Genomic DNA, 11,677 nt, shown 5'->3' on the forward strand with positions numbered 1-11,677 from the left:
CATGACCCATTGATGGCCATAAGTCGTATTTTCGACCCGAAAACACGCCTTCTTTAAAACTTTCTAGCCACCGTTCCAACAAAGCGAACAGACTTCGCCGCATGGCAGAGAACAGGTAAGGAAATTTCGGAACTTTTTTAAATAGTTGTGTTAATTAGGTAAATACAAAGCACTATGCAAAAAGTCACTAAATTTTATAGACGGAAACTAGTTTTGGCCATCAATAGGATATTGAGGCAGCTATTTGATAAACAAAAATGTTGTAAAGCTAATTGAAAAATAATAAATACAAATTGGTGATAAATATGACACTCAGAAGAATTTTTTTTTGTATGGAGTGATACAGCAGAGTTACCATCCCTACCGAGGATGGATGTTACCCATCACTACCGAGGAGGTGAAAAAAGTATTAAGAGCAATGAAGAACTGTTCCGCACCGGGACCAGATTGTATCAAAACCTTCTGGTGAAAGAAGTTTCCTTCAACTTATCAGCATTTGGCCCGTCTTTTCACCTCATATTTAAAGTCGCAAGAGCTGATTCCGGAGTGGTTGGTGGAATGCTAGAAAGAAAGACGTAGCGGGATGTCGGGAGAACCTGCTCATCGATAGATGTGTCTGCAAAGATGCAGCATTCTACCAGCGTGACCTATCGATGGCCTGGATTGATTATCGGAAAGCTTTCGATTCGACCTCTCATAGACTTATCATCTGTCTTTTGGAAAGCTTAAAGGTTCATCCGCAAATCGTTAGGTGCATAGAGAGATTGATGCCGCTTTGGAAAACCAGATTTACTATCTTATCTGAAAGAAATCGTGTGACAACTAACAAGGTCACCTTTCAGAGAGCTGTCTTTCAGGGGGACACCATGACCCCACTCCTCTTTTGCCTTACATTATTGCCACTATCTTGAGCACTTCGCCATTCCAACGGGTACTTGTGCGACAAACCTACAGATCAAAAGTACAACGTCTCTCATGTATTTTACATGGACGATCTAAAGATCTATGCTAAAAACCAAGAACGACTACATCTAGCTCTAGGGATTGTCGAATGCTATATTAAGGAAATTAGAATGGAATTTGGGTTAGAAAAATGCGCCAAGGTTTACTAGAAGCGAGGAAAACTTAATGGCATCACTGAAGATCCTGAGCTTGTTGGTAGAAGCGCTATACGACACCTCTGCGCTGAAGAGACTGATACATACCTGGGCGTGCCACATTGACGCACTCAGGATGTGACATCTATTAAGGATACTCGCCGTAGCAGATACAAACGTCTCATCCGGCAAATTTGGTCTTCCGAACTGTCGGCGAAGAACAAAGTATCTGCAATGAACATGCTTGATGTCCCGATAGTACTCTATTCATTTGGAGTAGTTCCATGGACGAAGAACGAGCTCAGATCCCTTGATATCAAGACAAGGAAGGTTATGCACATGAACAAAAGCATGCATCTTAAATCTTCCATTCCGCGACTGTACATCGCACGCCATCAAGGTGGTTGCGGAATATTGAGTCTTGAATGTCTTCACACCAGGATTATTCTGGGTACAGCACATAGAGTCGCAAATGGAAGAGACCCTCTTCTTAAAATGGTCAGGAATCACGAAGAAGTCGACAAAGGAGCGTTTCTGTACAAAGCAACAGAGGAGGCTGCTAAAACAGTCGGACTTAACTTCAGTATTAGGGGTAAGCAAAATGCATCAAATCTTATCTATCTCGAGTACTCACTCCTGAAAGCCCGGATTAAGAAAGCACAAGAGAAAAACTTTCGTGAACAGCTCCTCAATAAGAGGATGCACGGTATCTTCCACAGAAATGTGTAGGGTCAGTCAATGTCGTGTGAGCTAACGTTTACTTTCCTTAAATCGCCCTGATTGAAGTGTGATACGGAGAGTTTTATTTTGGCATGCCAAGACGGTGTCATTTCCACCTTAACATACCGTCGTCACATTTTGAGCCAAGACATTACCAATGATAGCTGCTGGGCGTGCCATGCACACCTCGAGGATTTATCTCACATACTATCTACTTGTTCAATTCATGCGGGAACAACCTACATCCTAAGGCACAATGCGGCACTAAGGGTGCTTTATTACCATCTCTGTCACTCTTGCGGCTTTAACCTTAATAGCACTCCTCTAAATGCTCCTAGGGAAATCGAGTCAATTGTGGATAATGGGAAGTGCCTTATATACTGGAACTTCTCGACAATTCTTTCTGTTGCACACTCGAGGCCAGGCATCGTTCTTCTTGACTTCGAGAAGCGAACCATGTTCTTTATCGAATTTTCGGCACCAGCTGACAAAAACATCATAACCAAGGATATATATATATATCATGTCAGTTCAATCCCTGAAGTAAATTTCAACGAAAAATTCATTGGTGAGCTCTGTATTGACCTTGGTGATGATCTTCAAGGTTTTTTCCAAGCAGTTTACGTTTACGTTTTTCATTACCCAGGAACAACGACGTGGACGTAGTAAATTCTGTTCCCTTTGGGGTGCTTGATTAGCGTGAGTCTCTTTGCCTCTCACATTTGGGGGTGCTTGAAAAGCGTGAGTCCCTTTGCCTCTCACGCTTCAGTGAAGATGTTCAAACTGAAAATCTTGTGTTTCTTGACAGAAAGCTATGCGATTGTAAAAATGAGTTACAGCATTACGAATCATCTCCCTATCAATCAACGTAGTCTGTTGCAGAAACCGATTCTACAATTCGTCTAAGCTTTGCGGTTGCGTTGAGTATACTTTGCCCTTTAAATAACCCCAAAGAAAATAGTCGAGAGGCGTCAGATCAGGAGATCTAGCAAGCCACTCTTTTTCACCCCTTCTTCCAATCCACCTTTAAGGGAGCTGAGTATCCAAATATGCTCGAACCTCCCTACCGTAATGAGCCGCTGCTCCGTCCTGCTGGAATTAAATATTTTGAAAATTATCGCCTGCAATCTTCCTTATTTTTGGTACAATTTGGTTTCTGAGAATCTCTTCATATGCACGGGCATTGAGATTACCATCAATAAAGAAAGGGCGTATCAATGTATCATTCAAGATACCGGCCCAAAAATTAGTCTTTTGTGGATATTGTGTGTGACTCTCCAACATCCAATCAGGATTTGTCTCGGACCAATATCTACAATTTTGTCTGTTAACTTCACCTTTTAAAGTGAAAGTAGATTCATTTGAAAATACTGTATTGTACAAGAAAAGAGGATCTCTATCAATTCTGTCCATGATAATTTCACAAAATTCAACCTGACATTCAGGATCATCTTTATTCAGCTCTTGTACCACATGAACTTTGTAAGGATAGAAATTAATGCTTTTTAAAATATTTCGCAATGTCTCAGCAGCAACGTCACGCTCATCACTAGCTCGACGTAAACTAAGGTGTGGGTTTTCAACAAATGCTTGGACTATGTCCATCTGCATCTCCTCAGATCCTGCAGATTTTGGCCGACAAGTTCTTTGAAGGTCCTTGATGGATCCATGACAGATAAAGCGCCTTACAGTTCTTTCAATTCTTGATTTTGAGACAGGATTTGAACCTTCTCCATTACGAAAAGTGCGATTAAAAAGCAAACGAACTTCATCATAAGATCGAATTCGATCTCGCCAACCATTCGTCATTAATACAGATACCCTCTCTCGTTCCGAAAGTTTAGCTAGCGCCATAATAATCTTTTAGCAACAGATAGTAAGTATGTGCTCGTAATACGTAAATTTAGTTTAGATTCGTAATATTCGTATGGAAAAACGGTATAGGACTTATGGTGTCGCCTTAGGTATTGACTTAGGTATCGAAAAACGGTATAGGACTGTATAACTCTTCGGTGAGGAACATAACACTCACCACAACACTTGGAACTTTTAATGAAAAATTTCCTTATGATTTTACAATATTTAAAACGCTGTAACCGAGATCAATAAAGAGCTCACCAACGAATTTCTCGTTGAAATTTACTTCAGGAATTACACTGACCTCTTGGAAAACTTTGTTAATTTCAAATAAACTCCAAATGATCTTGACCGTTACAATTGACTTATGACTGGGGTACATACCTGAACGTAGAATTTTCTGCTCTATCTATTGCAGATGTAAAAAATGGGGGTTTCCATTTTAAAAAACAAAGTTGACCTTCAAAAAGCCATGAAGGTCAACCTCAAGGTCAAGGAAGTCGCTGCGCACGCATGTCACGGATTTCGCTACCGATTTTTTTATGTGAAAGTACTCTGTAAAAAAAGGCGATTTACCAAGGTTCAACGCATTCGGTGGAAATGGTAAAATTTGACAGCCCTTGGAAGTTCGAAATTTCGAACAAAAAGTGCCATTTTCGTAAAATTCTAGAACCCTTCACTCTTGATCAATTTTGATCCACAAGGTCGCACATTGTTTATCACTCCTACTTTAATTAAAAAACTTGTCATCATGCTTTTACACAATAGCAGCGTGTATACAGAGCATAAAGTACACGCTTTTTCGAAAAAACACATAAATACCCGAAAGGTATTTGGGCCTTGTTCCGCAGATATTAATTTTTTTCTTTTGGTGCTTCGACTGTTGCGTCGCAGGCTGGCCTCCGCGCCGCTCGGTCAGAATAGTAGTGCGTTGGCACTACGTAATGGACTCATTCTCACCTTTTGACCAAATGAAGCTCGAAATTCGAAGTACATGCAAACGTAATTGTATATTTTTTTCTCTTAGGTTTGTAGTTTAAAACTTGTTTTGTCAAAAATAGCGAGGAAATTAATTCAAAAATGTCTTAGTTAGCCAAACTTCAATTCATGTCTTTGAGATAAGTACAAACGACAGTCATGCGATCACACTGAGCCCCTTGAGATAAATGACAACAAATTGATATTTACAACATCTTTGGAAAAAGGACCATTCTTTTCGACAGAATAACTGGACCAGCCGCTGAATGTGAAAATAGTGAAAATACTTATCAAGTGAAGAAATAAAAAGTGTATTGGTTTCAAGAATGTTCTTTTGCGTGCAGACGAGTATGTTACTTTGATAAAAGCCTTGTGTGACTTATTTGAAAATTGCGTGACTAATATTATAATATTACTAACTGATCATTGCATCTCTAAAAAGTTACCCAAACCATCTGAACAATATATTTTTAACGTCGTGAACAAAGAAAAGAGTAATTATTACAAAGATATTCTTCATAGACGACTATCATCCAAACTTAACGACGATTGACTCGACATTGTCTATCATGAAATTGGTAGCATTTTATTAACTCACCTGAGTTCTCGTGTATGCATGAATGTCCTAAAAAGAATCACATTTAACTAGTGATCTAAAATAAGTGTAAAAATGTAATAAAATCATTTTCGTTTGAAAATTTCCTTCATATAATAAATACGTCTTTTTAAAAGTATGTCAACGTGTATCTACTCATTATCGTCCCCTTACTAAATATGCAGTAGCCTTAAGATAGTTAGGCATTATTTTGGATACTACTTTGTGGGTAACCAGAAATCGTCTACAATATTTTTCAGCTTCAGGAGGCAATCGATTTTGCAACCATCTAAGAAAAATTTACTTCTGACAGACGGTCAGTAAGTAACGGGAGTCAAAAAGGACTTCTTAATGCTTTTGAATGGACTTATACAGGCTTAAACTAGATGTGATTTAAGTAACATTAATACATTCAGTTTCCCAGTCAGTTGCGGGAACATTTTTATCCGCGATTTGAACAAAATAACACAGGCAGGATGTGTTAGGTAATACACTCATAAACCACCCTTCAAACAAGTGTGCAATAGTAGAGAGTAGGAGTCGGGACGCGCACCGTACAGACGGCAGCAAATAGTTGTCCGATAGCGGTGAGGGTAGGTATTACCACCATGACAAGAATGTCGGTGCCATATTTCGACGCAGGGGGAAAAGGAAAGTGGAGGGAGTAGTCTGTCCATAGTGGTCCGGTACTACTTCTTTTCTAAGAGAAAATACCTGAAAACAATAACACATTGTTTGAAAAATGTATGTAAATATGTAATTACCAGTATAACGTAGTATTTTATGTATTGGATACAATTCCCCTTTAAACTGCATTGTAAAATTCTTCAAATAACTAATGTATGCATCAGAATAAAAATTTAAAATTCACAACTTTTCAATTATGCAATTTTTCGTATTATACTTTATAAATTGAATTGAGGCTCCCGCGATCACAACGGGACACGCTCGAAAATGTCTTGGTTTCAGTTGACCTCTTGGTTATTCTCGTTCTTCATTTTTTCAAGTCGGATTTTAAATTTCATTAAATCAAGGTATGCTTCAAAAAAATGTGAAATCCGACTTGAAAAAATCAACAACGAGAATAACCAAGAGGCCAACTGAAACCAAGGCATTTCGAGCGTGTCCCGTTTTGATCACGGGAGGCTCAATTATTCCGTCATTTAAAAAGATAACAATACAAAAAATTCTTTTTTTAAACTATTTAAATCGAACTTGGCCACCGTGATATAATTTTTTTTTTAGAACTTTTGAACATCTCGTAGAAGGGTTAGAATTTTTATTAATGTTTTAAAAGAAGACGTGCAAAATAAAAAATGCTTCGACATTTCTTAGATTCTTTTTCAACAATTGGGAAAATCTTTTTAAATTTTTAATTTTTCCATTCTTGTCTTACGAAAATAAAAAATCATTTTAATTTCCGTAGAAATGTTAGGAAAATTTTCCCACTCTTCTCAAACCTATCAAATGTATCAAAAAGCTCGTAAATTTTATTTCTAAATCTAAACATATATATAATTTGCTTCAGATATTTCAAAATACTTCTAAATATCCAATTCCACTTTTTCAGAACTTCTAAATATCTTTTAGGATGATTCGAATTCTTCCTAATTTTTTTTTTAATCTTGCTGAAAAAGTGCCTTAAAACTTTCTACATTCTTGTTCGACAATTTGGAAAATCTTTCTATATGTTTAATTTTTTCATTCTTATCTTAAAATACAATAATCACGAGAAGAAATCTTTGCAAATTTCAGGATTTTTTAAGACATAAGAACAATTAGCACCATTCTAAAAACGACTAGACATATTTTCGCGCGCGCGTGTGTGTGTGTCTCTGTGTGTGTGAAGACGTTGAGGCGGGTCTCCTTCGTTGAATCACATATGCTCGGGATATTTAGCTTGATTCTCGAATTGATATTGTCATAGAATGGGTACTTTTTTTCCTGCCTCTTTTCACGCTGTACTAGCCACATGCCCACACTGATTAAGAACATGTGATACTTACAAAATTATTGATATTACCAGGGGAGTGACTCGCCATGCAAATGCAGTGAGACAGTTTTGTGAAGGACGGGTTGAGAGGCCGGGAGGGGAGTCAAATTTGTTCCCCTGCCCGTCGCAGATGGCTCTGACGCAAAACGCCGAGGGCCACACGCGTGTGCGCATAGTAAATTGCTTGTTGTCGTATGCTGCATGCTGCACTGGTACTAGTTAAACAATTATTTAGAATGGATCAAAAAAACCTGTTTAGTGAGTGGTTGTGGACTTTAAAAAAATTAATGACAAGCAAGTGATAGGTCATAAGTTCCCAACACGACGTTCAATATTTTAACAGGTTTCAAAATAATATGTCAAGAAAAATTTGTAAACTGTAAATCAAAGTGGCTTATTAAAAAATAAAAATTCCAATGTACTTCTTCAATCATAATGTAATTATTTCTTTTCATAAAAATAAGGGCAAAATGAAGTTAATGAGACACACAAAATAAGAAATAGAAGCCTAATTCTCTTTTATTTCTCATTTTGCGTTTCTTATTTGCTTCATTTTGTGTTCATTCTTCGTTTTTAGTTAATTATTTTGAGATGCAACACATGTAAGGATAGGCGTATACATATACATGCACCAACACATGGACACTCGGCGCAGTTCTCCTGCCCATCACAGAGTGCGCTGAATCTCGCCAATTATTTTCCACCGAGTTGACCGAGCCTGTCCCTACATTTGAATGACAGCTGATAAGAAACATGAGATATTCAGTATTTCTCTCAGTTTTTGTAATATTTTCAACGTTTGTGGATAATTTAAAAACTATTTGCTTGAACTAAGCCAAAATTAACTGTTTTTAGAATTTAAAAATATCGAGGATTGAAAATTGACCCTAAATACACTGGAAATGTCTTTTGAAGGTTTTTAATTTTCAAGCAGAGTAAAATTTATAATATAAAGATCAGGTCTTCAAAGTTGAAAACAAATAAACTAAAATTTCTAAAGTTTTAATATAAAGAATAGTTATTTCTATTATTAAGAACTTGAATTATTCTAATGTATTATTACAATATAATAAAAATATACAAAAATTATCATTTTTAATATTCTGTATATTCTATTTATATTCTATTATTTTACAAGTGTTAGGTTCCCCCGGCTATCTTCCAACAACAATAAAGATTATTTTTAAAAAAGTTAAGGAATGAGGCTATGTATTTTGAGATCATGTGTGTTATAATTATCGACAGCTTTACTTCCAAACTACATAATATTTGTAGCTGAAAACTTGAGGAAACAAAAATAACATAGTAACTAATGTCCCGAAACCAACCTTGTTTGTAGACAATTAAAAAAGTTGATTTCATAAATAATTTCTAAGTGGCTAACGACAGCATCTGTAGAACAGATATCTACATTATCGAAATTGCATGGAGTTGAAAACTGATCCTAACCTCAAAATAGTGCACATCGATAACATTTTTATTTAGCAGAATAAATTTGTTGTTATTATCTTTCAAAAAAAGATTACAACGCCATTTTATAGCGTTTCCGAATTAACTTTTTAAAAATTATAATTTTTGTGGACGAAAACCCGGAAGAACTCAATTCAATTTACCACACGACGAAGTATCACATGCCCTTAAGGTCAGAAGTATTCAAACTATTCGTGAAATAGGAGGCCGAAAAACTCTGTTTTTGTGGATTTGTTGTATTCTAACTATTGAAATTTGCCTGTTAAACCTAAGGTGCCTTTCCTCGTGACGGTCACATATATGTTGACAACCTGTTACATTAGATGCATTATCATAGCAGGATCAAACGAGATTCACTACAGAACTACAATCAAGGGGAGTTTCGATAAGATTGAGGACAACCAAATTTTAAGGGGTGCATTTGCAAATGTTACTCGATATGTTAGTTTATTATTCGCCATATACCTTTATAATTTCCCGATTTTGATTGCAGTTTTCAAATGGATTTATGGCTTTAGTACTGTGAATTTTGTTTATAATATAATATTATATATAACATTATTTTATTATTATATAATTGTAAATTAGCGTAATGAGCGCACAGAAATAAATTCAATACACGAGGATTCAAAACAAAAAGAAATTTATGAACTTATTTAACAAAAATTCCAAATATTCACCGAAGTCGTGAGTTTGGTCATTTTTATTATAGCTGCTTCGGAGTTTTATGAGTCGTTGCGATAAAATATAGCATACAGTAGAAGACATATTTGTGACACAGTTCCTTCGTTTCCTATTCTGAAGATACCAGAGTTCTCTAGAACGAAACTAAAATAAGCAGAAAGGTACGTGGTCTTAATAATATTTAAAATGCTAAAATTATAAATACAGTGAAACCCTTCAGTACCTCTCCCTTCTATAGCCCTTCCGAGAATTGACACCCCTCAGCAGGTAGTAATAACATGATCTGAGTGTGGTGCGCGGGGTCTGCAGTTGTCACTCAGGCGAGCACTCCGGCGCGGTCGTGACCAACAAAAGCGGGGCGGACTATAATGAGTTAATTCTCACTAACCGTCAGTCCCAAAATCGGCACTATAGAAGAGTTTTACTGTCATTTCAATATATCTGGGTGATACTCTTACTCAATGTTTTTATTTTGTAAAAAATGTTTCTTTTTGGAATTTTTTAATCTGGCAGTTCACATCGTATTCAATTTGTTTTCTAAAGTATACTGTTCCACATTTCTAAATCAATTTGACTGAACGGTAATACATGGAAGCAATATGCTTGAACTGGCATATTAATTGGCAATTATGTTTTGCTTTGTACTCATATAGTATCCACATAGTATCTCTTCCGTATAATACAAAATAAACTTTAAAAAACAGGAAGATGGGCATTTAGCTTTTCTAAATTCGGATTCTGCGTTAAATTTTTCATTAGAATGTCTCGAAGTAATTGCAATGGTTTTTTTTCTCAACGTTAAAAACTTTTTTTAAATGTCATAATTTCTCCTGAACGCGACTTCAAGCGCATCAATATTCGATTAAGTAGTATTGTGCTACTGAAAGAAGATGCGCTTGAAGTCACCTTCAGCCTATGTAAGTGACAGGTATTGTATTTCAAAATTTTTATAACGTTGCAAAAAAACTATTGCAGTTATTTCGGGACCTTCTCGCGGAAAATTTAACCTAGAATCCGAATTGCAAAAAATTAAAGGTTCATCTAATAGAGTTCATCGGATAGAGAGAACAAAATGGCTACAAAAATAAAGTCGCCTTCTGGTAGATGAATAATTTTGTACTTTTTAGTGAAACTGTAGTTTCACTAACATTTATAATAGTGTTCGATTTACTGCATTTTGAAACTCACGACTATAAATATATAGCGTTGCAGAATTTATAACGATGGACTTATACTGAGCTTAAGTAAATGAACGAAAGTTATCATACTTATCTTCCGCTTTATGGTACATTTTCGGAAGTTTGTGCTAACTAACAAGATTTGACATTCTCATCATTATCAGAAGGTATTTGTTTTATGTGAGAAGTAACTTTCGCGTCTTTCATCAAATATCGACGTTTTGAGGCCCCCTTAGTAAAAAAAATCGTTTTTACGTGAGATCTGTACATCCTTGTTGTCGTCGTAGTCAATGTTGCCGTTGTAGCCTGTAAACACAGTAAAATAGAGTGCATTTTGCGATTGAATTGCCATTTAGCACACTTCATAAAGATGTGTAAGGAATTGCAAGTTACAGCCTTTTCAAAATAAAAAGAAAGAAAACGAATGAAAATTAAAATGTAAAGCCAAAAAACGCATGGTACGAAATGCAAAATATCAAAAAATGAAGAGACAAATGCGGTTCTTCTAAAAAATATCTAAAAATGTTACATCAATAACTTTTTGACAGGACGCGCATTTTTTGTTTCGAATCATAAAAAATATCATTAGAACTAAAAAATTTAATTTTTGAAAAAAATTATATAAAAAACCTTAATAAACAAAAAATGTTTTCCTGAAAAGGACATTCGAATCTTTTAATAATATTTTATTGGTATGACGAGCACATTTTTTATTAATCGTAAGAAGTACAATAAAAAAATTTTAATTCTTAGAGGAACGACACAAGAGGCGAAAGAAATGTTTAAAAAGTTGTTCTACCAAAAAAGCTCTACAAGCTTTTTGATCAGATTTTGTTATAAAAATATATTAAAAATAAAAAAATGAACTTTGTGGAAAAACGACACGAGCTGCAACATTTTATGTAACAAAGTTTTTCGCCTAAATTATATCTACCCCTTTTATTTGACCCACTTTACGCTAGGATTCGTATTTTTGATTTAAATCTTAATAAAATTAAAAGTAAACAAATTGTGGGTCCGGATGCAATAAGGGCACATAAAATTTTTTCGTGCGAAAACGAAGTCCCCTGGAGGCTTTAGAAAAAATTTTCGAATTTTAATTTTC

The 11,677-nt window shown here is 35.6% G+C and overlaps 1 protein-coding gene across 4 annotated transcripts in view; it reads left to right on the top strand.

Annotated features, from left to right (window-relative positions):
• Positions 1–9,482: 9,482 nt before the first annotated feature.
• Positions 9,483–11,677, top strand: part of LOC117174804 (prolyl 4-hydroxylase subunit alpha-1-like) — a 50,166-nt gene continuing 47,971 nt past the window's right edge. For 3 of the 4 annotated variants that reach the window (XM_033364184.1, XM_033364196.1, XM_033364198.1), the window contains exon 1: positions 9,483–9,555. The gene's annotated coding sequence lies outside the window, so the exon portion shown is untranslated. Of the gene's footprint in view, positions 9,556–9,632; positions 9,840–11,677 lie in introns of all 4 variants that reach the window. The other variant, XM_033364190.1, reaches the window with a different exon arrangement.

Source organism: Belonocnema kinseyi, chromosome 1, assembly GCF_010883055.1.
Source record: "Belonocnema kinseyi isolate 2016_QV_RU_SX_M_011 chromosome 1, B_treatae_v1, whole genome shotgun sequence".
Lineage (NCBI taxonomy): Eukaryota > Metazoa > Arthropoda > Insecta > Hymenoptera > Cynipidae > Belonocnema > Belonocnema kinseyi.